General features: G+C 35.5%; 1 protein-coding gene across 14 annotated transcripts in view; it reads right to left on the bottom strand.

The window, feature by feature from the left end:
- Positions 1-24,281, bottom strand: part of LMNTD1 (lamin tail domain containing 1) — a 155,503-nt gene that overhangs the window by 61,371 nt on the left and 69,851 nt on the right. For 11 of the 14 annotated variants that reach the window (XM_074194220.1, XM_074194217.1, XM_074194213.1 and 8 more), the window contains one exon: positions 896-958. The exons of the other annotated variants lie outside the window; for them this stretch is intronic. The gene's annotated coding sequence lies outside the window, so the exon portion shown is untranslated. The remainder of the gene's footprint in view (positions 1-895; positions 959-24,281) is intronic. 14 annotated transcript variants of the gene reach the window in all.

Here is a 24,281-nt window from a genome sequence, read left to right as displayed (position 1 = left end):
TTACAGTCAAACTATTAGAAAAAGCTACTCCTTTTTGCACTCATTGCCTCTGTTTCTTTCCTCTTACTTTTTCAATCTTCCCTCAACTCACCATCCTTCCATTTTACTAATGCCTTTTCTCTGAGATCACCCTCCATATATTCTATATATATATATATATATTGTGAATATAGTTGTTTATCTTAAAAGGTAAGATCCTTGAGAGAATAGACAATATTTTTGCCTTTTTATTTTTTCTTTAAAGTTTTTTGATCTCTCGCTCTTGACAACAGGTTTTGAACAAAGTAAATACTAGCTAAACTTTTTTTTGTACATGAAAAACATTTACTTAAGTGTTTTAGAAGGCAAACAATATTGATTATATATGTGAAATCATATGAAATATTTCCCCTTTAGCCATGATACAAAAAAGCAAGTAAAATAAAGTGAAAAAAGTATGTTTTAATCTGCATTCAGGGTTCATCAATTCTCACTATGGAGATGGATAGTATTTTTTGTTGTGAATCTTTGGAATTGCCTTGATTATTGTATTGATTAGAATAGCTACCTCTTTCACAGTTGATTATTGTTACACTACTGTTGCTACTATGTAAAATGTTCTTCTTGTTCTGCTCATTCCACTTTGCATAATAAGTCTTCCCAGACTTGTCTGAAACTATCTTACTTGTCATTTCTTATAGCACAATAGTATTCCACCACAATCATAAATTACCACTTGTTCAACCATTCACCAGTTGGTGGTCATCCAATCAATTTTCATTTCTTAGTGGAATTTTCAATGAATGGTTCCTGTTTTCTTGATCTCTTTGCCTGTCTTTTCCCCTTGTTTGAACAATGTATTGTTGAAGGTCAAGTGTTGGACTTGAAATCAGAAAATCCTTGAATGAAATTTTACCTTTGATAAAAGCTGTGCAATCATGGGATGTCCCTGCAACTCATTGAACCTCAGTTTTCTCATCTATAAAACAAAGAGGGAGAAGGTCAGCAACACTGCCATCCATCCTCTTTCTTGAACAAGGCATTCCATATTTGTTTTATCTTACTTTCCCTCCAGTTACACATGAAAATAAGTTTCAACATTTACTTTTAAAAACTTGAGTTCCAAATTCTCTCCCTTCTTCCAACCTCACTCTCCCTTATTGAGAAAGGAAGTTATTTGACATAGGTTAAAATTGTTTAGTCTTGAAAAACATTACCACAATAGTCATGTTGCAAAAGTAAAAATAACCCCCCTACAAAAAAGAGAAACCTCATGGAAAATAAAGTTAAAAAAAAAGTATGCTTCAATCTATATTCAAACGTCAACAACTCTGTCTTTGGGATGGACAGTATTCTTTATCATAAGTCCTTCAGAGTTCTCTTGGGTCACTACATTGCTGAGAAAAGGTAGGTCATTTAAGCTGATCATCTTATAGTTGTTGTTACTTTGTATCTAGTACATTTCCTATTGCAACTACTCATTAAAATTTTTTACTGAGAGCATCCTATTCATTATTTTTTTCCCCTCTTTTAAAAATCTATTTAAGGCAGTGGGGTTAAGTGACTTGCCCAGTAACACAGTTAAGGCAATTATTGAGTGTCTGAGGGCAGATTTGAACTCAGGTTCTCCTAACTCCAGGGCCAAAACCCTATCCACTGTGCCACTTAGCCGCCCCCCCTCCCCTACCCGTCATCATTTTTTATAACAGAATAGCATCTCATCTGAATCATATACCACAATTTGTTCAGTTATTCTCCAACCGATGTGCATAGCCTCAATCTCCAGCTCTCCATCGTCAGAAAAGAACTACTATAAATACCTTTATACATATCACTCTTTTACCTTCCTGTTTTCCATCTCTTCTGGAGTATAGCCTGGTAGTGGAATTGCTAGGTCAAATAGTAGGTGTGCTTTTCTAACTCTTTGGGGGCATAGTTCTAACTTGCTCTATAGAATTGTTGAATCACTTTATAACTCCTCTAATGTCTCATTTTCTCTACATCCCTTCCAATATTTGTCATTTTCTCCCTCTGTCCTATTAGGTAATGCAATAGGTATATTGTGGTACCTCAGAATTGTACCAATTCATATTTCTCCAATCAATAGTGAGTTAGGATATTTTTTAATGATTTAAATATACAGTATTTATAACCTCATATGAAAACTGTTCATACCCTTTGATTATCCATTGGGAATGGCTCCTACCTTTTACAAATTTGATTCCATTTTCTGTTTGAGAAATGAAGTCTTTATTAGAGAAACCTGTTTCAATATTTTCTTCCTACAGTTACTATTGCTCAATTTCCCTCAGTTACCACTTCCCTCCAAACTGTTCCCCCTCATCCTCATTTATTTTATTCTGCCTCTTGTTCACTCTGTCCTTTCTCAAAAGTGTTTTGCATCTATCTTCTCCCACAATCTTCCCTCCCTCCCTTCTATCAACTTTCTCCCTTCCCATCCTTTTCCCTTCCTACTTTCCTCTAGGATAAGATAGATTTCTTTACCCACATAAGTGTGTATGTTATTCCTTCTCTGAGCCAATTCCTATGAAAGTAAGGTCACTAACTCCCTCTCAATTCCCCCCATTCCACTCTACTGCAAAAGCTTTTTCTTTCCTATTTTATATGAAATGACTTGCTTCAAAAGCTTGGGACAGCATGCCCTCCACCCTGGAAGCAGAGCCCCATCTTAACAAAGAGTGAAAATTTTCAAAGGCTAGGAAAATGAGCAACAACAGAAGGAAAAACTATTTGCCTTTCATGTTTACCTTTATATGTTTCACTTGATTCTGGTATTTGAAGATCAAATTTTCTTTTCAGCTCCAGTCATTTCTTCAGGAAAGTTTCAAAGTCCTATTTTTCACTGAATGTTCATCTTTTCCCTTGAAAGAATATGTTCAGTTTTTCTGAGTAGTTGATTCTTAGTTGTAATTTAAACTCTTTTGCCTTTCAGAATATTATATTCAAAGCCCTAGGACCCCTTAATGTAGCAGTTGCTAAATCTTGTCTTATCTTTACTGTGACTTCATGATATTTGAATTGTTTCTTTTTGGCTGCTTGCAATATTTTCTCTTTAACTTGGGAGCTCTGAAATTGGTTATAATGTACCTGGAAGTTTTCATTTAGGGATTTCTTTCAGGAGGTGACTGGTGAATTCTTTCAATTTCTATTTTACCCTTGGCTCCCAGAATATCAGGACAGTTTTCCTTGATAATTTTTTGAAAAATGATGTCTAGGTTCTTTTTTTTTTTTTGGTCATAATTTTCAGGTAGTCCAATGATTTTAAAATTTTTTCTCCTGGAACTGTTTTCCAGGGCAGTTGTTTTTCAAATGAGATATTTCATATTTTCTTCTAATTTTTCTTTTGGTTTTGTTTTATTGTTTCTTGATTTCTCACAAAGTCATCACCTTCCCTTTGTTCTATTCCATATTTTAAGGAATTGTTTTCTTGAGTCAGTTTTTGTATTGCCTTTTCCATTTTATCAGTTCTGCTTTTTAAAGTATTTTTCTCCTCATTGGTTTTTTGAACCTCTTTTTTCCATTTGGCTTAGTCTGTTTTTTAGGATATTTTCTTCAGTATTTTTTGTATCTCCATCAAATTGCTGACTCAGTTTTCTTGATTTGCCCACATCACTCTCATTTCTCTTCCCATTTTTCCCCTCTACCTCCCTTATTTGATTTTCAAAATCCTTTCAGAACTCTTCCAAGGTCTGAGACCAATTCCTATTTTTCTTGAAGGTTTTGGATGTAGAAGTTTTGACTTTGTTATCTTTGTGTATGAATTTTGATCTTCCATGTGGCCATAGTAAATCTCTATGGTTGGATATTTTTTCCTTCTGTTGTTGTTCATTTCCTTAGCCTTTGACAATTTTCACCCTTGGTTAAGATGTAGCTCTGCTTCCAGGGTAGAGGCCATGCTGTCCCAAGCTTTTGAAGGGCTTTGCAGCTGTTTTCAGAGATACTTCTAGGGACTTCTGGTTTTCAATTCTTCCAAGGTCTTATGAGAGGTTATTACTCCTCACCTGGCCTGTGATCTGGTCGGTGAATGACCATAAGCATTTCTTTCTGCCCCAAAACTGTGAGGATGATCTTTATTCTGCTATATCAGTAAAGCTCCATTGTCCTTCATCTCCTCTTCCTGGGACTGGGGTTCCATACTCAGATCTGAGTATAAGCAAAGCAACAGAGTCCTGCCTCTGTGATAGCAAAGAGACCCCCCCCCCCCCACCAATCTCCTTCTGACCTTTTTACCAACTATGGCCTGAGAGCTCTAGAAACAGCTTATGTTGCTGAATCAGAGGCTCCTAGAACTGCTCCTGGTCTACTGGGGTCAGATCTGTACTGCTGAGGCCTGGGTTGGACTGTGCTCCAATCACACCCTGGTGAGGCAGTTTTACTGCTGACCTTCCAAGTAGTCCTTGGCAATTCATAGGTTGAAAGATCTGGAAACTGCCACCACTGTCACTGACCCAATCACCCAGCAGTATGTTCCTGGATTGCTGAGACCGGGTCACTTATACAGGCCCTTTTTAACCTTGGTGCAACAGAATCTTCTTGACAATCTTCCAAGTTCTCCTGGGCTGGAAAATGGTTTCACTTAGTCTTTTTTTGGGGGGGGTTGTCACTCTAGAATTTGTTTAGAATCATTATTTAAAAGTATTTGGAGTTTGTTAGGGAAGAGTTCAGGAGAGTCCCTGTCTTTACTCTGTCATTTTGGCTCTGCCCAAGAACTTGAGTCTTGACTTTTTTGGCCTTAACTAAACAATTTTCTCCAAAGTTATTGATGATATCTGTTAAATCCAGTGATATAGTCTCAGTCCTTGATGACCTTTCTGAAGAATCTTTTTTTTGTTGTTGTTGTTGCTTGTTCATTTATTTCCAACTATTTGTGACCCCATTTGGGATTTTTTTTTAATTTATTTTTTATTCTCATTTTGTACAAATGTTTTTTTACATTAATAAAATATTCTTGTTTACAAGTAAACAAAATACCCCTCCTCCCCCATGAATATAGATAGACTTGATTGGGCGAAAAAAGTAAAGGGGAGAGAAAAAAATTAAAATAAAAAAATAATAGTAATAATTGTAGGTATGGCCAGGTGGCGCAATGGACGAAGCACCAGCCCCGGAGCCATGAGCACCTGAGCCCATATCCAGCCTCCTAAACCTAACAATCACCCAGCCGTGTGACATGCAAGCCACCCGATCCCCACTGCCCTGCAAAAACCAAAAAAAAAAAAACAAGACCCAAAATAAAATAAAATAGTAATAATAGTAGGCATGGCTGGGTGTCAGACAGAGCATTGGCCCTTGAGCCAGGAGCATCTGGGTCCAAATCCGGCCCCAGACACCCAAAGATCACCCTGCTATGTGGCCCCAGGCAGGCCACCCAGCCCCACTTGCCCTGCACCCTCCCCCAAATAATAATAACAAAAGATGTGCTTGAGTCTTTGTTCCAACACCAACAACTCTGTCATGGGTGGATCACATTCTTTATGAGAAGTCCATCACAAAAGTTACTTCCATATTTTTCCACCATTGCCATTGCTGATCGCAACTCCCTCCTTTCTTATTTCTCCACTACCATGTACTCTATTTTCTCTCTCCTTTCACTCTGACTCTGCTGTAGGGTTGTTGACTGACTCAGCAGACAGAGCCCAGGTCCTGGGGCCAAGAAGCCCTGAGCCCCCATACCACCCCTTAGGCCCAGAATCCACCTGGCCCTATGGTCCCGGACAGGCCATCCAATCCCAGCCCCTTGCAAGAAGTAAGAAAGAAAATGTGTTATATGTGACCATTCTCCCCCCATGGTCCATCCTCTCCTCCTTTATTCACATTCCCACCCCTTCCCCCTGCTCCCCCCTCCTTACTCCAGATGTCTATACCCTATTGAGTATATATATGCTGTTTCCTCTCCTAGCCATCTCTGATGAGAGCAAAGGTTCCCTCATTCCCCCTTGCCTCCCCCCTTCCATATCATTGCAATAACTCATTGTAATAAAAAAAAAATCTTATTATGTGAAATATCTTGGACTATTCCCCCTCTCCTTTTTCTTTCTCCCATTCCATTTCCCTTTTTTTCTATTGACTCCATTTTACACCATATTTTATCTTCGAATTCAGCTTTCTCCTGTGCTTCAACTATAAAAGCTCGCTCTACCTGCTCTATTAACTGAGAAGGTTCATATGAGTATTATCAATGTCATTTTTCTATGCAGGAATGCATGCAGTTCATCCTCATTAAGTCCCTCATATTTCCCCCCTCTCCTCCAATCTCCATGCTTCACCTGAGTCCTGTATCTGAAGATCAAACCTTCTGTTCAGCTCTGGCCATTCCAAAAGGAACCTTTGAAATTCCCCTGGTTCATTGAAGGTCCATCTTTTTCCCCTGGAAGAGGACATTCAGCCTTGCTGGGTAGTTCATTCTTGGCTGCATTCTAAGCTCTTTTGCCTTCCGGTATATTGTATTCCAAGCCCTACGAGCTTCCAATGTAGTTGTTGCTAAATCCTGTGTGATCCTGACTGCAGCTCCACGATATTTGAACTGTGTCCTTCTGGCTGCTTGTAATATTTTCTCTTTGACTTGGGAGTTCTGGAACTTGGCTATAATATTCCTAGGGGTTGGTTTTTTGGGATCTCTTTCTCGGGGGGATTGGTGGATTCTCTCCATTTCTATTTTGCCTTCTGCTTCTAGAATATCAGGGCAATTTTCCTGTAGTAATTCTTTGAAAATGATGTCAAGGCTCTTTTCCTGATCATGTCAGGTATTCCAATAATTTTTAAATTATCTTTCCTAAGTCTGTTTTCCATATCAGTTGTTTTTTCAATGAGATATTTCACATTTTCTTCTAATTTTTCATTTTTTTTGGTTTTGAAGTATTGATTCCTGATTTCTGGTAAATTCATCAATCTCCCTGAATTCTATTCTTTGTCTGAAGGATTTGTTCTCCTCAGAGAGTTTTCTTATCTCTTTTTCCATCTGGCCAATTTTGCTTTTTAAAGCATTCTTCTCCTCAATAATTTTTTGAACTGTTTTATCCATTTGACCTAAGCTGGTTTTTAGCATGCTATTTTCTTCAGCATTTTTTTAGATTTCCTTGACTAAGCTGCTGACTTCATTTTCATGTTTTTCCTGCATCTCTCTCCTTTCTTTTCCCAGTTTTTCTTCCAACTCCCTCATTTGATTTTCAAAGTCTTTTCTGAGCTCTGTCATAGCCTGAGCCCAATTTCTGTTTTTCTTGGAGTCTTTTAGAATGCAGGTGCTTGTGCTTCCTTATCTTCAGATTGAATATTTTGATCCTTCTTGGGCTCATTTGCAAAATATTTCTCAATAGTCTTCTTTTTGTTTCTCTGCTTGCTCATTTTCCCAGCCTGGGCCTGGTTGGGGTGTTTCCTGAGCTTTTGGGACACTCCCACAAGGGTCTCAGTGTGTGAGGTTCTGTCCTCCCTCCTGGTCTGTGAATGACCAAAAGCGCCCCTCTCTGCCACGGGGCTGAGGTGGGGGGGCCCTGCTGTTCTATGGGGGGGCCTAGATCTGAACAGGATCTGAATGTGGTCAGAGCCCCAGAGTCCTGTTCCAGGGCCAGAGGACTGAGCTCGCAGTTTCTCTTCACTCCCCTCCCTCAGCTCAATCCTTTCTGAAGAATCTTACACTGTTAATCACCTTCTCTTTCTGGATATTTCCTCATTTTAGGATTTTCATGATATTGCTATTTACTGATTCTTCAGTACTTAATTGGCTAACTTTTTTTTAATTCTCCCTTGCTGGATAAGTTCCTAGGTGTCAGTTTCTAAATTTGAATCTTCTAGACTCTCTTCTCTTTTCTCTGTATCTCATCTTTCAGTGACCACATCAACTCCCATAATCATTTCTATGAAAACAACTTCTAAATCCCTATTTCTAGTCCCATACCCTCTCCTAAATGCCAGCCCATCATCTGGCTAATGTATATATCCTAATAGATTTCTATTGTCATTTCCTGAAGGATTTCAAACTCAACATGTTCCAAGCAGAACTTATCTTTTCCTCCCACTTTCTAACTTTCCTATTTTGTTGAGACTACCAGTATACTTCTAGTTCCTCAGGTTCATAACTTTAAAATTATTCTCAATTTTCCTTTCTCTAATCTCTTATACACAGTCATGTGCTAAATCATCAATTTTATTTCCACAGTATCTTTTAAATCCTTCCCCCTTCTCTCCATCTACAAAGTTATGCCTCTAGTTCATGCTCTCTTTACCTCTTGCCTGGACTATTCCTGTTTCAAATTTCTTCTCCTACCCTATCCTCTATACAGTTGTTGAAGTGACATTTCTAAATGATTTCCAGTGATTCCTAATTGTCTTTAAGACAAAAAGAAACAACTGTTTGACTTGTAAGGCTTTTCAAAAGCTTTCTCCAGTCTATCTTTCCAGGGTTGTTGCACCTCACTCTTCTTCAGGCACTCCATGTTTCAGCCACACTGGCCTATTTGTCATTCCTAAAACATAATAATCTGTCTTTCATCTCTGTACCTTTGCAGGAGTTTTATAATACCCTTGTTCTAGGAATGCTTTTTCTCCTCAATTCCACCACTTAGAATCCCTAGTTTCCTCCAAAGTTCAGCTCAAATGCCAGCTCCTGAAAGAGGACTTTCCTGATCCTCCTGGTTACTAGGTCCCTTTCCCCAATAGAAGGCCAACTCTTTGAGGGGAGGGGATATTTGAGCTTTGTATCTCTCTAGCACCTAAATCTGCTAAATTCAGTATTTAATACTTGATGATTGAATGAGTTTACTAGGAAAGTTAAATAGAAACAAAAAGAAGACTAAAAAAAGGAAACTTCTACAGGATCTGGGTTCTTAGTTTACCTTGGTTCCTGATTACTGCTTAGTCTAATTGTGGTCCAAGTTATTCTGGATGGTTCAGTTTCCTAACTGTGGATAAATTTTATCAGTTCAATTCAGAGGCACATTTTTTCCCCTTATCTATCCAGTCAGGGGACCTAAATCCTCAAATGCAATTTTTAATCTCTTAGACATTACCAGATCCTTTTTTCATTTTATTATCATTTCATTTATTATCAGAGTAGACTGTTCTAGTCTTATATAGAGTAGAGTGTTCTAGTCACACATAGTCTCTGACAAACAGACAATTGTTACTGGCCATTTAATTTGCTATTCTAAGTTTGTGAAAGAGCTTGCTATGTCTCAGTATTTATGGAATCATATCTCAGTTGCCCCAGCAAGCACAACAGTGCATATTCCAATTTTTTTTCTCCTATGCTTGTCCATGTTTATCTCCCATCTTTGGAGAGATACTTTACCATGGTAAAACCTTCCTAGATTCATCAATTACATATTTGTTCTTAATAAGCATCTATCTGTCCCTTCTAGTTTGAGATCTAAGAGTCTCTGAAAATAAAATATGGTATTGGCTGCAGATTATACTGCTGGATATACTTAATGAAGATAATCATATCTCATCAACAGTGAATTCTTTCTGATTGCATAAAGTGAAACTCTGCTAATGCTGACACTTTATTGTCAACAAATATTTCAATATTTATTATATGCAAAGCACCTTGAAGAATAGAAGAAATGCAAATGTAAAACTACAATAAAGTCTCAAGATTAGGTATTGCCCTATTTGCAGCCCTCTTTAGCTTAGCTTTAATTTTACCTTACTTGCCAGTACTATTTCATACTAGTGCATAACCTCATATATTTAGCATATGTTTTAACACAGCTAAATTAGATTACATATCATTTCCTGAACATGCCCTGTACTTTTCCTGTTTCTATCAGGATGCCATGCCTACATGGTTTAACTTCCTTCCTTCTACTTACACCTCCATCTACTGAAAATTTTAAGGTTTAGCTCATTTTCCATTTTTTCATGAAGCTCTCCCTGTCTCTTCTAGCCAAAAACAATCTCATTCTTAGAATTATCATAACATTTGTTTGTATTTATATTTAATTTTGGATCTTATCTTTTCTACAGTATTATAAGAACTTTGAAGTCAGGGGCTATGTCTTTTTTATTTTTGCATTCATCTTAAGGGAAGTAGCCTGTTAAAAACAGTGCTATCTATGGTTGGATTCAGAAAGTCCTGAACTCAAAAACTACCTCTGATACTTATTAACTATGTGAATATTTCTTAATAACTATATGCCTCAAAAAATCCTTTAAGACTAAGTTATAGACTGAGCTGTGATCTATGTTAATAGAGAATTGGACTCTTAAGGTATGATCTGTGTTAGCAGAGAGTTCCCACATTATCAAAATCTCAGGCATTTTGAAATACTCAAAGAACCCAGCACAATACTTTGGACATAGTAGATATTTAATACATTTTTATTCAGTTGAGTGGGCTCTAGAACTTTAGGAACCTGAAAGCAAGGTGAATGAGATAAACAGAAGTGAATATCTATGTATGTATGTATGTATGTATGTATGTATATATTTTAGCAGAGAAGATTTCATAGGATATCTGGAATTTGACATGGACCAAGATGAATTAATGTGATTTTATAACAAACATGTAGAGGAAAGATAATCCAGAGGATAATGAGGAGACAAAGTTAGTTAAAGCAGAATCTGATTAGGGGGAATAGTGAGAGAAAAGGCAGAGCCAAGGTAGGGACTAGACTGTAAAGGCTTAGACTAGATGAATCAAAGACATGGCCAAAATGTGGGCCACAATATCTAGAATGCAGGTGGAGACAGATTAAAATGTAACTGGGAAATATTTAACAAAATAAATTAAAATACGGTAAAACATAGCTATTGCTAATATGTGGTTTTCTAAGCTACTATAGGACCCAAGGGATTGTCATATATATATATATAGTTTAGTAAGCCCCATTTTTGAACTGGATACTACTGGTCTAGACCAATGGACTATGTATATAAATATATCCCTGAATATAATATATCATTGGATTCATGCATATCAGTAGATCATATAATCATTGTGGTATCAGTCAGTAAAAGAAAAAATATTCAGTTAGGTGGTAAATCTGTACAAATGAAACAGCTAAAGGGATTTCTTTTGGGGTTACACTACTTTTAAAAATTAAATTTCCTCAGAGTCACAGCTATTTGTTTTTGTAAAATCATAGCAGAATTTTAATATAAGGTAATTCATTATACTTAATAAAAATGGGCAAATTCAAATGTGTTAATATTGTTAAATCAGCACAAATTATTCATACTCTTGGGTCTATCATTTTCAACCTAGTTTTGGCTTGAAAGGAGGTCTGCTGATTGCTCTATTTTCCAGTGTATTTTCTTCAAATTGTGGCTCCTTCACACACACACACACACACACACACACACACACACACACACACATATATATCCCAAGCTAGGTATTACAGAATATGAGGGAAAAGAGGGAAAATAAGGGGAAAAACTGAGCAAACATCCAAGAAAAGCCTTAGTAATAAAATCAATTGTGTCAGATGTCTATATACAAATGAAGTATAGGCAACAAGAAAATACCAGAAATCCTAAACTAAAATTTGACTCTGAAAGGATATACCATATTTTTTTTTAAAAAAAGAGTATAGATAATAGGAAAGTTCAAGAAGCATTGTATGTCAATAAGACATACTCGTGAAGAAATCTAAAAATCAGAGTGGGGCTGCATAATAGATAATATTTAGATAACAAAAGTTAAACTGAAAGAGATATTAAAAAGAAGAGCAAATAATAATTAACCAATTTGTCTTGATATTAATCTCACCCTTCAATTCATGGATAAGAAAATTTACTAGATTTGATTCTTTCCAAAAAGGAAGAATTGGCTGATTGTGTGGAAATGAAAGAAATCTTGGAGGAAAATGATTAGAATTTGTAATAGATTAGATGAAATATGAACATTTTTTTTTTTAGATTTTGCAAGGCAATGGGGTTAAGTGGCTTGCCCAAGGCCACAAGGCTAGGTAATTATTAAGTGTCTGAGGTTGGATTTGAACCCAGGTACTCCTGACTCCAAGGCCGGTGCTCTATCCACTGCACCACCTAGCCCACCCCAATATGAACATATTTTGACATGTACCCTTGATTTTGGAAAAGCAAATTTCAAAGTCTTCAAAGTTTCTATGACCTAATAGTCTAGAGGAAAAGTCAACCTATAAGGAATGGGAAGCACTTAAGAGTGTTAAGTATGAGGGGAAAGGAAAAGAAGCAATCTAAAGAGCATGATATGGATGTATAGGGAATTAATTCTTTCATCAGTATACATATATATTTTTTGCAAGGCAAATGGGGTTAAGTGGCTTGCCCAAGGCCACAACAGCTAGGTAATTATTAAATGTCTGAAATCAGATTTGAACTCAGGTACTCCTGACTCCAGGGCCGGTGCTCTATCCACTACAACACCTAGCTATCCTCAGTTAGTATATATATATATATATATTTTTTTAAAAAGACATGCAAAAACTGGAAGTGAGGACAGGTATTAGGATGGCTACAATTAAGCATGATATGATTCCTATAAGAATTTTATCCAAAGTGCCAAAGTTAAGAATAAGCCAAGTCTGTCAAGGGCAAACAAAAAGATTATGTGTATGTGTTTTATTTTGTTTTAAGTTACTTTGGGGAAAAGAGGAGGGTCTATTAAGTAAAGGATCACAGTTTAGGAAAGATGAGACAATGACACTAATTAGAAGAGACAAATTATAACAGCCCAACTTTAATTCTGCTTCTGTCTTTTCTCTCTCAAGGAAAATGATGTATTCTGGAATGGATTAAAAATGATACAATAAAATGGCTAATAGAGAATCAAAAGTCAAGAAAAGTAAGTGCTTTAACTTTTTTTGGTAAGTTCAAATTAGGTGAACCAGATGAGTTGCATTCTAAATCACCATTAATTCATGATCTTTGAAAGATTGTGAAGACTACAGAGGTACCCTGGGATTACAGAAGATCAAATCTACTCTTTTCAAAAAAAGGAAGAGAATAGAGATCATATTGAACATAAAAGGTCAATAAGCTTAATTTAATAACTAGTAAAATTTAGGATATGTTATTAAGAGAATTATTGTGAAAACCTAGAAAAGGAATTAGTGATCAGAATGTTATAATGGTTCAACAAGAAAAGGCCATGCCAGACAATTTTTTTTATTTTAATAGGGCTACTAGAATTAGGAGATAGAGTAATTCAGTAGATAAGAGTTTACCAAGATTTTAGCAAGTTTCAAGTTTTCTCTTTTCCTGACTAAATGTCATTCCTTTTCTTAGTCTTTATTCATATGATCTAGTTTTTAATTCTTTAACCTCAACCCATACACATGCATTTAATATCAAGAAAATAATAATAAAAGGTAATGTGAACAAATATATTAGTTTTTAATTATATTTATAAGACAAACTAGATATTCAGAAGGCTAGTGGTGTTAGCTAGAGTCTAGAAATTAGATGAATTTATTATGCCTCTAACCTCCACCCTCAAAGTTCTTAAATGTCATACTTATGCAAAAGAGAAAACCATTTCAGAATAATGTACCAGGAGAATAAATCAAAATGGAACACAGTTCACCAAGATAAGAACTATTTCAGATCTGTGGAGAGCTGAAATTTCTCCCTGTGGGAGAATTAGTGATTTACTGGAATGGATTACTTTTTTAAAAAATATTTATATATTTTTAATTTTACAGTTTCCCCCCTAATCTTTCTTCCCTACCCCCACCCCCACAGAAGGCAGTCTGTTAGTCTTTAGATTGTTTCCATGGTTTACATTGATCTAAGTTGAATGAGATGAGAGAGAAATCATATCCTTAAGAAAAGAAATATATAAGAGATAGCAAAATTACATAATAAGATAACAGGTTTTTTGGAAATTAAAGGTCTTTGGTCTTTGTTTCATCTCCACAATTCTTTCTCTAGATACAGACAATATTTTTCATTGTAGTTATCATAAAATTGTGCCTGATTGTTGCACTGATGGAATGAACAAGTCCATTAAGGCTGATCATTACCCTCATGTTGCTGTTAGGGTGTACAGTGTTCTTCTGGTTCTGTTCATCTCACTCAACATCAGTTCATACAAATCCTTCCAGACTTCCCTGAATTCCCATCCCTCCTGATTTCTAATAGACCAAAAGTGTGGAATGGATTATTTTCAAACACCACATCCCAATTTCAGGCTGTATGAAATGAAATAAATTACTGTTTGAAATATATCTTGAAGTAAAAATACCTGCTGCAAGACTATTTCTAGCTCTTATTTATTTTAAAATGACATTAAAAATAGTAATATAATGTTAAGGATAACTTCCCAAAACAGAATAGTTTATATGGGTATAAGATAAAACTGGATTCTACCCATACTGTCTTGTGATTTTTTTTTTCATGCCTTTACAGGAAATGTGTGGATTTATCTATTTCATCCAAAGAAATTCCCTGTAAGCCTGTATTAATCTATATTATATAAAAACCAGCAGCATTTTTTATGTGTTGCTTATTAATTCTCACAAAGTACTATGGTTTTAGGCACTAAATGAGTTATATTTGGATCCAGGAAATTAGCCATTACAAGGTGTTCTCCTCAGTCAAAAGCCACAAGCTACCGCAATTACTTTGTTCTGTGAAGAAATCAGTCATTTAAAATCCTTTATAGTAGGTGGAACAGTGCATGTCCTTCCACAAAAAGGAGAATGAAACTTATTTGGATATATTTCCAAGTATAACAATATTCCTATACATAATAAAATTTATAAAGATTTACTTTTATTTGAATTGTAATTATTATCATTAATTAATTAATTAATTTAAATGCCTTGGTCAATTGCCCCATTCCATAAAAAGTTCCAAATTAGATCTCATCAACTTGTTCATCTTAAAACTAGATCTTTAAAAAGCAAGTAAAATAGAGAGGTGAGTTATAGTTTACTTGATGTATTAGCCAAGTTGATGGTTTTAAGCTGTTCATAGGAGTATATCTTTAGTGTTCCACTATTTTCATATGTGGCTGTTTTATGTGTAACAATAAGCATAGAAGAATAAAATTATTTTTCAGATATGTCCTACTATAAAGTTTAGTTACTGGAGATAGAGAGCAGAAAATAGACATAGTCTGCCATTTCTCAGGAACAGTGGAAGGTGGGTGAGAGGGTACCATGAATGCCATTTGATGATGACACCAAAGAAAGCATGTAAAGTAGCTAGTAAGACAGAATTTGAAAGGAGGTCTATCTACATTCCACTGACAGAAAAAGAAAGGAATTGAGAGCCAAATTAAATTGCCTTGATTCCTTTGAGATTACTACAGAGGAATCACTGGATTGGTACAAGCATGAATGCATTCAGATTAACTTTACTTCCAGTCCCATTTAAATCTCAATCTAGAGAGAGATGAGAGAATTCACTTGAGGGACTCAAGAAAAGTTCAAACTTCCTTAGCTCTAGAATGGCATGTTTTAAAAGGCCCTACCTAAAATATATAAGAATCACCTAATGATTTAGGCCTCAAAATAAAACCTTGATCCCACAATGAGACAAGGACAGTCAAAGGACAAGATACTGAGGTTAAAAAGAAACACTCTGAAACTTAAGGTAAAAGAACTCCCACATAATATATAAGATTAGTTGCCTGTATATAATTCATGATGTAAAATTTCAAGAAACAATAATACAATTTGTCACTAATTTACTGTTATTTAAAATGGCGATGTAAGGATAAGTACAGATAAAGAAGTTTAAGGCAAAGGAGAGTTAAAGAAGAATCTGTCAGGATTATCCAAGGGATAGTCAGCAAACATCAAACTTCTTGGTCTGGATGGCAAGTCTAGCCTCATATACTTTGACTCCTCTGGAACAAACATAAAAGGATCTGGAGTTTGGGGATAAAAGCTAAAACATAAATCAATGGGTATTAACATCGCTTTGCTTCTGAGAATTTAAATGAACTTGCTAAAAGAGACTAAGAACTCAAGCAATAATCCAGGATAATCCACACTTTAAGGAAAATATCCTTTAAGAATTTCCTCCCTTTTTAAAAATTCATATTTATTTTTCCAAATGTATTTATAGAAGTTTTTCCACATTTATCCACTTGCATGTTTTTAAGTTACACTTTTTTTTACCACCCTCCCTTCCCACTTCCCTCCCCTTGGTGGCAAACTTGTGTGTTTAACAAATTTATATGTCATTTTGTGTTTGATTAGGATTAAGGGAAAAGAAAGAAAACCATAGGATAGGAAGGGAAAACTTAAGAGAAGTTTTTAAAAAGTGAATATGTCATCCAATCAGATTCTGTGGGTTGGTGGTTCTTTTGTTTGTTTTGCTTTTTTCCTCTGGATGTGGATGACATTTCCATAACAGGTCTCCAGGGATGTCCTGCTGAGGGGAGCTGTATCCATCATAGCTGATAGACTCACAGTGTGGCTGTTAATGTGTTCAATGTTCTCCTGGTTCTCCTCCATTTGCTCAGCATCAGTTCATGTAATTCTTTCCATGCTTCTCTAAAGTCCAAACATTTAAGGTTTCTTAAAGAACAATAGTACTCTATAGCATTCATACACCATAACTTGTTCAGTCATTCCCCAATTGATAGGCATCCCCTCAAATTCCAATTTTTACCCCTATAAAAAGAGCTGCTATAAATATTTGTGAACACATGAGACTTTTCTCATTTTTTTATGATTTCTTTTGTATGTAGGCCTAATATTGGTATTACTGGATTATGATCAATTTTATTGCTCTTTGAGTATTAGGTCCAGATTGTTCTCCAAAATGGTTGGATTAGTTCACAACTCCACCAACAGTATATTCATGTCCTAATCTTCCTAAAGCCTCTCCAACATTAATCATTTCCCCTTTTTGTCATTTTAGGCAATCTGAAAGGTGTGAGGTGGTATCTCATAGTTGTTTTGATTTGCATTTCTCTAATTAATAATGATTTGGAGCATTTTTCATGTGACTATATATATATATATATATATAGTTTTAATTTCTTCATTTGAAAACTTTCTTTTCATACTTTGGCCATTTATCAATTGGGGAAAGACTTGTAACCTTATTAACTCAATTAATTTCTCTATATATTTTAGAAATGAGACCTTTATCAGAACCTCTAGCTGTGAAAATTATTTCCTAACTTTCTGTTTTCCTTCTAATTTTGGCTGTATTAATTTTATTAGTGCAAAAGTTTTTTAATTTAACAGTCAAAATTATCCATTTTGAAATTTGTAATGTTATCTATTTCTTGTTTGGTCATAAATTTCTCCCCTTCCCATAGATTTTACAGATAAATCATAGCAATAATTAACAATTTTATCTAAGAAAATGGCAACAATGAGACATCATACTAAAATTTATAGGCTACAGCCAAAGCAGTTTTTAGGGAAAATTTCATCTCTTAATTGTTCTATGGTATTGCCCTTTATTGTCTAAATCCTGTACCCATTTTAACCCTTTTGGAACAGATTATGAGATGAGCATCTATGCGTAGTTTTTACATTATTCATTTCCAGTTTTCCCAAGTTTTTGTCAAATAGTGAGTTCTTATCCCAGAAGCTAATGTCTTTGGGTTTGTCATTCAAGAATGTTCACTAGATTAGTTTTGATTGTAAACCTACCCCAGCTTCATGGTGCTCCCCCTACATTGCAGTCACTCCAGAAAAATGTATATCCAGCTCTGACTTCAGTAAGCTAACCTTCATTTGCCAGCTTTGCTTCACTCAGAACCACAATTTGCATGTATCTGCTGTTGAGTTCTCTTTTTAGTTTTTTTTTTGCAAGGCAATGGGTGTAAGTGGCTTGCCCAAGGCCACACAGCTAGGTAATTAGAAAGTGTCTGAGGCTGGATTTGAACTCAGGTACTCCTGACTCCAGGGCTGGTGCACTATCCACTGTGTCACCTACAGGCCCCTGTTGAGTTCTCTTGCAACAAGAATGATTTGTCTTTCAGGTCTACTGCATCTTGTGTTGTCTTTGAGTGCGCACACATTCCATGCACCGATGGTGCATGGAATCTTCTTTGAAGAAGTTTTTTTTTGGTTCCTCAACCACACTGTTGCAATAATCAGGCCATGGTTGGGTAAGAAGACAATTTTTAGAGCATTTTTCAAACCCCTTCCTCACATCAGGAGGAGCAATGTGATCCTTAAAAGGGCTGCTGAATCTCACTGCTGCTTTCAGTGGGGAAACAACTCTATGACCTGGGCCACCTGTGTGCAAGATTGTGAGCACAGCTCCCAGTATATCTACACCTGCTACTTTGTCTCTTGTCTGTCACCACAGGACTTTGAGGTATGGTATACAATAGGTGATGTCTTTTAGTGTGTGCGTAAATTGAATTTAAATGAGGCAGAGTTGCACAAAGTCATCCACCTCACTCTCTCTTCCAAAGTCATCCTGATCCAGTGCAGCAAGACAGAGTCAAGACAACTGGTGATGGCTTTAGATGTAGTGGATGACCTTGGCATCTTTGATATCTAACGATGTTCCAAGTGCTCCATGGCACCTACTTCAGTTGCCTTCATGGCTGTTGGAACAAAGTCTTCTCATCTGCTAGCAATGGAAGACTTCACATGCTTGGGGTAGATACTCCCCACAACTCACCAATGAGTTTGAGAGACTCTCAGTTACCTTCAACCTGATTTAGCCTGCCTGCCAAAAGGTCTAACCACTCTGTATGTTACAGTTTCTTGGAACTAAAGATGAAAGTTAGGTGGCTCAGGTGGACATCAAAGGTGGAAAGCAGCCCTGAAAAGGGCTCAGCAACCCTCGCACCAGAGGTACTAGTCTTCCTTGAATACGCCCTACACAGGGTCACACAACTAGTATTATCTGAGGAATACTACTGGACTCCAGGGCTAGCATGCTGTTGACTTCACCACCTTATTGCCCTCTTCCTCACTATAAATCAATAAATTAGAATTTTCCTGTTCAATGCAGTATATATTAAGCACCTATCAATGTGTAGAACAATGAATAATGAAATGTGGGAGATGCAGAGTTTATATGAGATATAGTAAATTGATCTAATGAAGCCCACAGTACAGGTCAATCTAAGACACAAATAGATAACTATAATGCATGGTATTATACAATGCATTACAGTTATAAAATTAGAATTCCATATTCTGAGGTCTTTGTCAGGGCTTTGAATGACTCAGTAAATCCTTGTGGAAGACTGTGAGCATGAACTCAATTTAAGGACCCTTGTAGCTATTTATCCAGATGACCCTGTGGTTTGAGTTCACCATTAGTTAGAGTTATTATAATAGAACAATTGAGAACTGTGAACTGCATTAATACTGAATACAGATTAAGATTATTTAAAACTTCTAAATTGAATTGGATTGATCCCCTATTGAATCCTTTATGGGAGAATCACCAAAGATCAGATGGTCATAATACTCAAAAATGGAAGGAATGAGCATCTCATTGAGACCACGGAGCTGAAGCATAGAAATTTAACACTTCCTTTAAAAAAGAAAAAAAGGGAGAACTAGGTGGTACGGTGGATAGAGCACTGACCCTGGAGACAGGAGGACCTGAGTACAAATCTAGTCTCAGACACTTACCAACATTGGCAATCTTCCAGAAACTATGAAATTAGCTTAGTGCTTGTAACTATTTTATCTGTAATGGTTCCTTCTTTAGGCAAACAGAAACATACAACTTCAGAGTGAGAAGGGAATTCAGAGGACATCTGATGTCCTTCATTATTGAGGAAGACCATGAAATCAGGGAGGTGATGCCATGACAAATACATTAAATAGATGAGTGAGGGGATGCTGTGCTAAGTCAGCAGTTTTATTTTCACCTCCAGAGCCACCTGGATCCAGTGGCCAGATATGGGTCAGGATGACTGGTGATGATCCTGGATGCAAGTTAATCACCATTAAGTGACTTACCCAAAGTATAAATAGTAAGAGTCAAATGAATGAGGCCAAATATGGACTCCCATCCTCCTGACTTCAAGGTCAGTACTCTATCCACAGCATCACTGAGCTGCCCCACATCTGATCCACTCTACACTTGAACAAAATTTCCTTCAAAATCTCCTTGGAAAAGGAAGGAATTACTTTCCAAAGGAGTCTAATGTTCTACTTGCTAGGAATTTTCTCCTGATAATAAATATAAATTGACTCTTCTGTAACCATTACTCTTAGTTTTGCTCTCTGAAACCAATCAAAATAAGGCTGATCGCTTTTCCAAGTGAGACTTTCAAATACTTGAAGAAAGTTATTATACATCTTCTTAACTCTTCTCTGGCATAATTTTTTTCATTTCTATTTAACTTTAGATGGTGGAGTCAGGTTTTTCACCAACCTAGTTCCTTCATCTGGACATTCTCCACATTACCAATGTCTTTCTTAAACTGTCCAGAACTGAATCCAGTATTCCAGCTGTGGCCTGACAAGGGTAGAAAACAAAAATGGCCTAAGACTACAATGAGGTTTTCTGGTTGGTATATTATAACCCCAAAGGAACAAAGCTCTAGTAAGTTTTTTTGCTAAGCTTTAAAAGGCTTCAAGTATGATATCAGCAACTTTATGTCTGCTTATCAAGGACAAAGTTACTTGATTATGTAGACATTCATCACTAGTAGGCTGGTCACTTGATAATTCTTTGTCCATGAGAATCCATGAAACAAAGAAAAATATACATTGATAGCATATTGACAAAAAGCAGAACAGAGGGTGCTAGAAATCACAGAATTATACACTATCTATAAATATTATTTTTTTGAATCTTTAAAGGTGAGATACAGTCCTTCTGACTCCAGGGTCAGTGCTCTATCCACTGCACCACCTAGATACCCCAAGAGATCTATATTGGAAAAAAATAGTTTAGTAGTGAAATACAGAAGAGGTTAATGAATATTTAAGGGCTTTTTGTTTTGTTTTCCCATCAGAATAATTTCTGGATGTTCCCCCTTCTTCCTCCCACCTCCAATCATCATGATTGAAGACATAATCTATTCTCTCTCTCTCTCTCTCTCTCTCTCTCTCTCTCTCTCTTAGCTTTTTGCAAGGCAATGGGGTTAAGTGACTTGCCCAATGTCATATAGCTAGGCAATTATTGTCTGAGGTTGGATTTGAACTCAGGTCCTCCTACACCACCTAGCTGCCCCACCATCTATTCTTGATGAAACTTCTGCAGGGATGGTTCTTTGTAATTTCTACTTCCTATTATATGTTTATTAACTATAACTTTAATAATATCTTCTAGAATTTTGCAGAATTGAAGTCAAGCTCACTGGTTTATCATTTTATTACTCCATTATCTTGTTTTTTTTGAAACCTTAGAATATTTGCCCTTCTACAGTATCCCTCCCATTTTCTACAATCTTTAAAAGAACACTGACTGATGATGACTCAGCAAGTACATCTGCTTGTTTCTTCAATGGCCCTAGATCTAGTTCTTTTGAGTCTGATGGCTTGGATTCATCAAGGACAGCTAGGTGCTCTTTAGTCACTTCCCTCCTTAAGATTTAATCCCTAATGCAATTAGGTTGCTATTAGGTCCCTGATAGAATCTGGGTTCCAATGAAAAAGTCTTAACTCCAAAGCTATTCCTTATCTCCAGTCTACCTGGGAATGGAGGCAATGTATATTTTTTAATAAATCTCATTTGGATTTGTAAGTTTGGCTCAGATAGTCTATCTTCTCACTTTCCTAGTAGACACTAATATAAAACAAAAAATATTTATGTAGATGGAGGTTTTAATTTGTCATTAAATGCAGGAAGTGAAATGGGTAAGACAATTTGACTAAGATATATTATTATTTTAAGAATAAAATCCTATGTATTTCAAAAACATTAATTCAAGAGGCTATCAATCTTATTTCATAGACTGTTGACAGGTGATATTCAAAATCATTCTTGAAGATTTTACTAGACTGTAAGCTACCTTAGGAAAGTATTTTTGTTTTCTTGTATCCTCTTCATTGCCTAAGGCATAAAACTTTACATATACCAAGTACTCAATAAAGATCTATTGAATTGAAATAAAGTACATTGAAGCAAAACTTCATATTTCAGTTTTGTTACTTATCTTCTATGTGACATTAAACAGGTTATTTACAATCTCTCTGAAAATCAGTTTCATCTGTAAAATAAGTTAAGGTAACTTCTACCTCTGAATCTTTCATCTCACATGATCGAACTTATTAGATTTCAGTACATTGCAGTTTTACTGGAAAGTCTTACTTTTCAGCTGTTGAAGTGAATAAAGATAGGAAGAGGAAGGGGGAAAAAAAGTCGATCTTAACAAAATGTTCAGATATTTTTCCATGTGAACTAGTCTGGACTGATTTTGGTTTTATTTAACCCTATACCATCCCTTCTCTAAATTTGAAACAAGAGTTTCTATAAAACCATGCTGCGAAACATCTGGATTCTTGGTACTAACTTGCCAAACAGACGTCTACACCAACAGAAACACTCTTATTAAAAAAGCAGGAAGAAATAGATGTGAATGTGTTCAAAGTTCACAATAAAATACCACAATCATCTGTTTCCCTAAGTCTTACTAGCGAATTCACTGTTTAACTATTTGGTTTTCTCCATTATATCTATTTCTAGCTCAGTGGAGTACTGATTTATCAACATTTAATTTTATAAAATGTAACCAGATGTCCAATATTTTGTTCAGAATTATAACAGAAAAACATTTGACTCTATTTACTTGGGATATGCAAAAAAAAAACTTTAAATAGGTCACTGATTTAAAAGGAAACCATTTAATAGAACTATTTCTCTCCTTGTACTACTTTCCAACAAACTTTAATATGGGGTGTTAAAGTTACATATCCACTAAAAACTCACTGGAAATATCCCTTTTTCATAATAGTAATAATGACATTAATTAATTTATTCAATCAATCAACAAATATTTATTGAGAACTTAAAACTTACATAGAGCACTGAAATAGGTACTTGGGTAACACACAAATGACAAAGACACATTCTCTAACTGTAAGAGGTTTAGAATGGATAAAAAGATAAGATTTCTACAAATAGCTGTAATGATGGCCAAAAAATAATAAGCGAAATATATGGGGATCTGAGACCTAAGAGATTATATCTAGTAAAACTTCATGGAAAAGGTGTCAGCTGGGTTAGGCCTTGATAGACTGGTAGCATTTTGACATGCAAGGATGCAAAGGCATTCTTGTTTCTAAGAAGTATAAGTAAAATTATGAAGACTGGAAAGGAGGATTCATGTTTGTGGACTAGTGAATAGTCAGTATAGTATATATTACAAAGATTAATGATTAATAGATAAAGTATGAATAGGGGCGTAGTAGGTAAAATTGAAAAAGCAATTTGGGGCTATTTCAGAATGACAGGGAAGTTTAAACTGGGTTTGACTGGTAATTACAAAGATAACATGATAACCTTGATGGCAAGGCATTAAAAACTCTTGCATAAACAAAATTCATGTACCTAGGAAATGAAGGGAAGTGTTAGAATGGAAAAAATGTTTGTATCAAATTTTCAAGCATATACATATATATATACATACACATAAATATATATTATATATAAACATATATATGCACATACATTCACATATATTACATACATAAAGACATTCCCAAATAAATAGTCAAAGGACATGAACAAATAGTTTTCAAAAAAATTTCAAACTATTAACAATCATTTAAGAGAATGCTCCAGATTACTAAAATAAGAGAAATGCAAATCAAAACCACCCTGTGATTTCATATGTAAGATCTTCACAAGATAATTTCGCCTCTCTCTTACACTCCCTCTCATGTATGTATACCCACTCCGTTTCTCTCCCTCTCCCTCCTTATTTACCTCTTCCTTCCTCAAAGTTTCATTTTTATGCAAATTTAAACCTAGATACTTCTTCCATGGTTACCTTATATCTCTAATTATTTCTCTGGATTCATTCTTTCACTCTAGAGAGTTAAATTATCTCCATAGTAAATTCAACTTAATTCTACATAGGCATAAAATAAATAAAATATTCATACACTTTATTTATGCATTTTCATGTTTATTAGGATCCTAGAAAGAATGAAAATGTGAATGAAAAAATGTAAAGTACTAGAAAAGAAATGTAAATCAGGCTTATATTAGAAAATTAGAATGGAAGAGGATTTAATTAAATGTTAGCATTATTTTCCAATGAAATTATTCAACTGACTTTTGATTTATTAATTTACTTTTTTACATTTAATTTATTTTCACATTACTACAAGAATCTTGCTGTAGAAATAAAAGTAATCCCCTTTCCCCCCACAAAGATAGAGAAACCTTAAGAAAAATAGTGAGAGAAAAAAAATAGTATACTTCAGTGTTCAGATACCATTGGCTCTGTCCAGGAT

The sequence above is a fragment of the Macrotis lagotis genome, chromosome 7 (assembly GCF_037893015.1).
Source record: "Macrotis lagotis isolate mMagLag1 chromosome 7, bilby.v1.9.chrom.fasta, whole genome shotgun sequence".
NCBI classification, from domain to species: domain Eukaryota; kingdom Metazoa; phylum Chordata; class Mammalia; order Peramelemorphia; family Peramelidae; genus Macrotis; species Macrotis lagotis.
The sequence above is the reverse complement of the archived record's forward strand: the minus strand, read 5'-3'. Positions and strand labels throughout refer to the sequence as shown.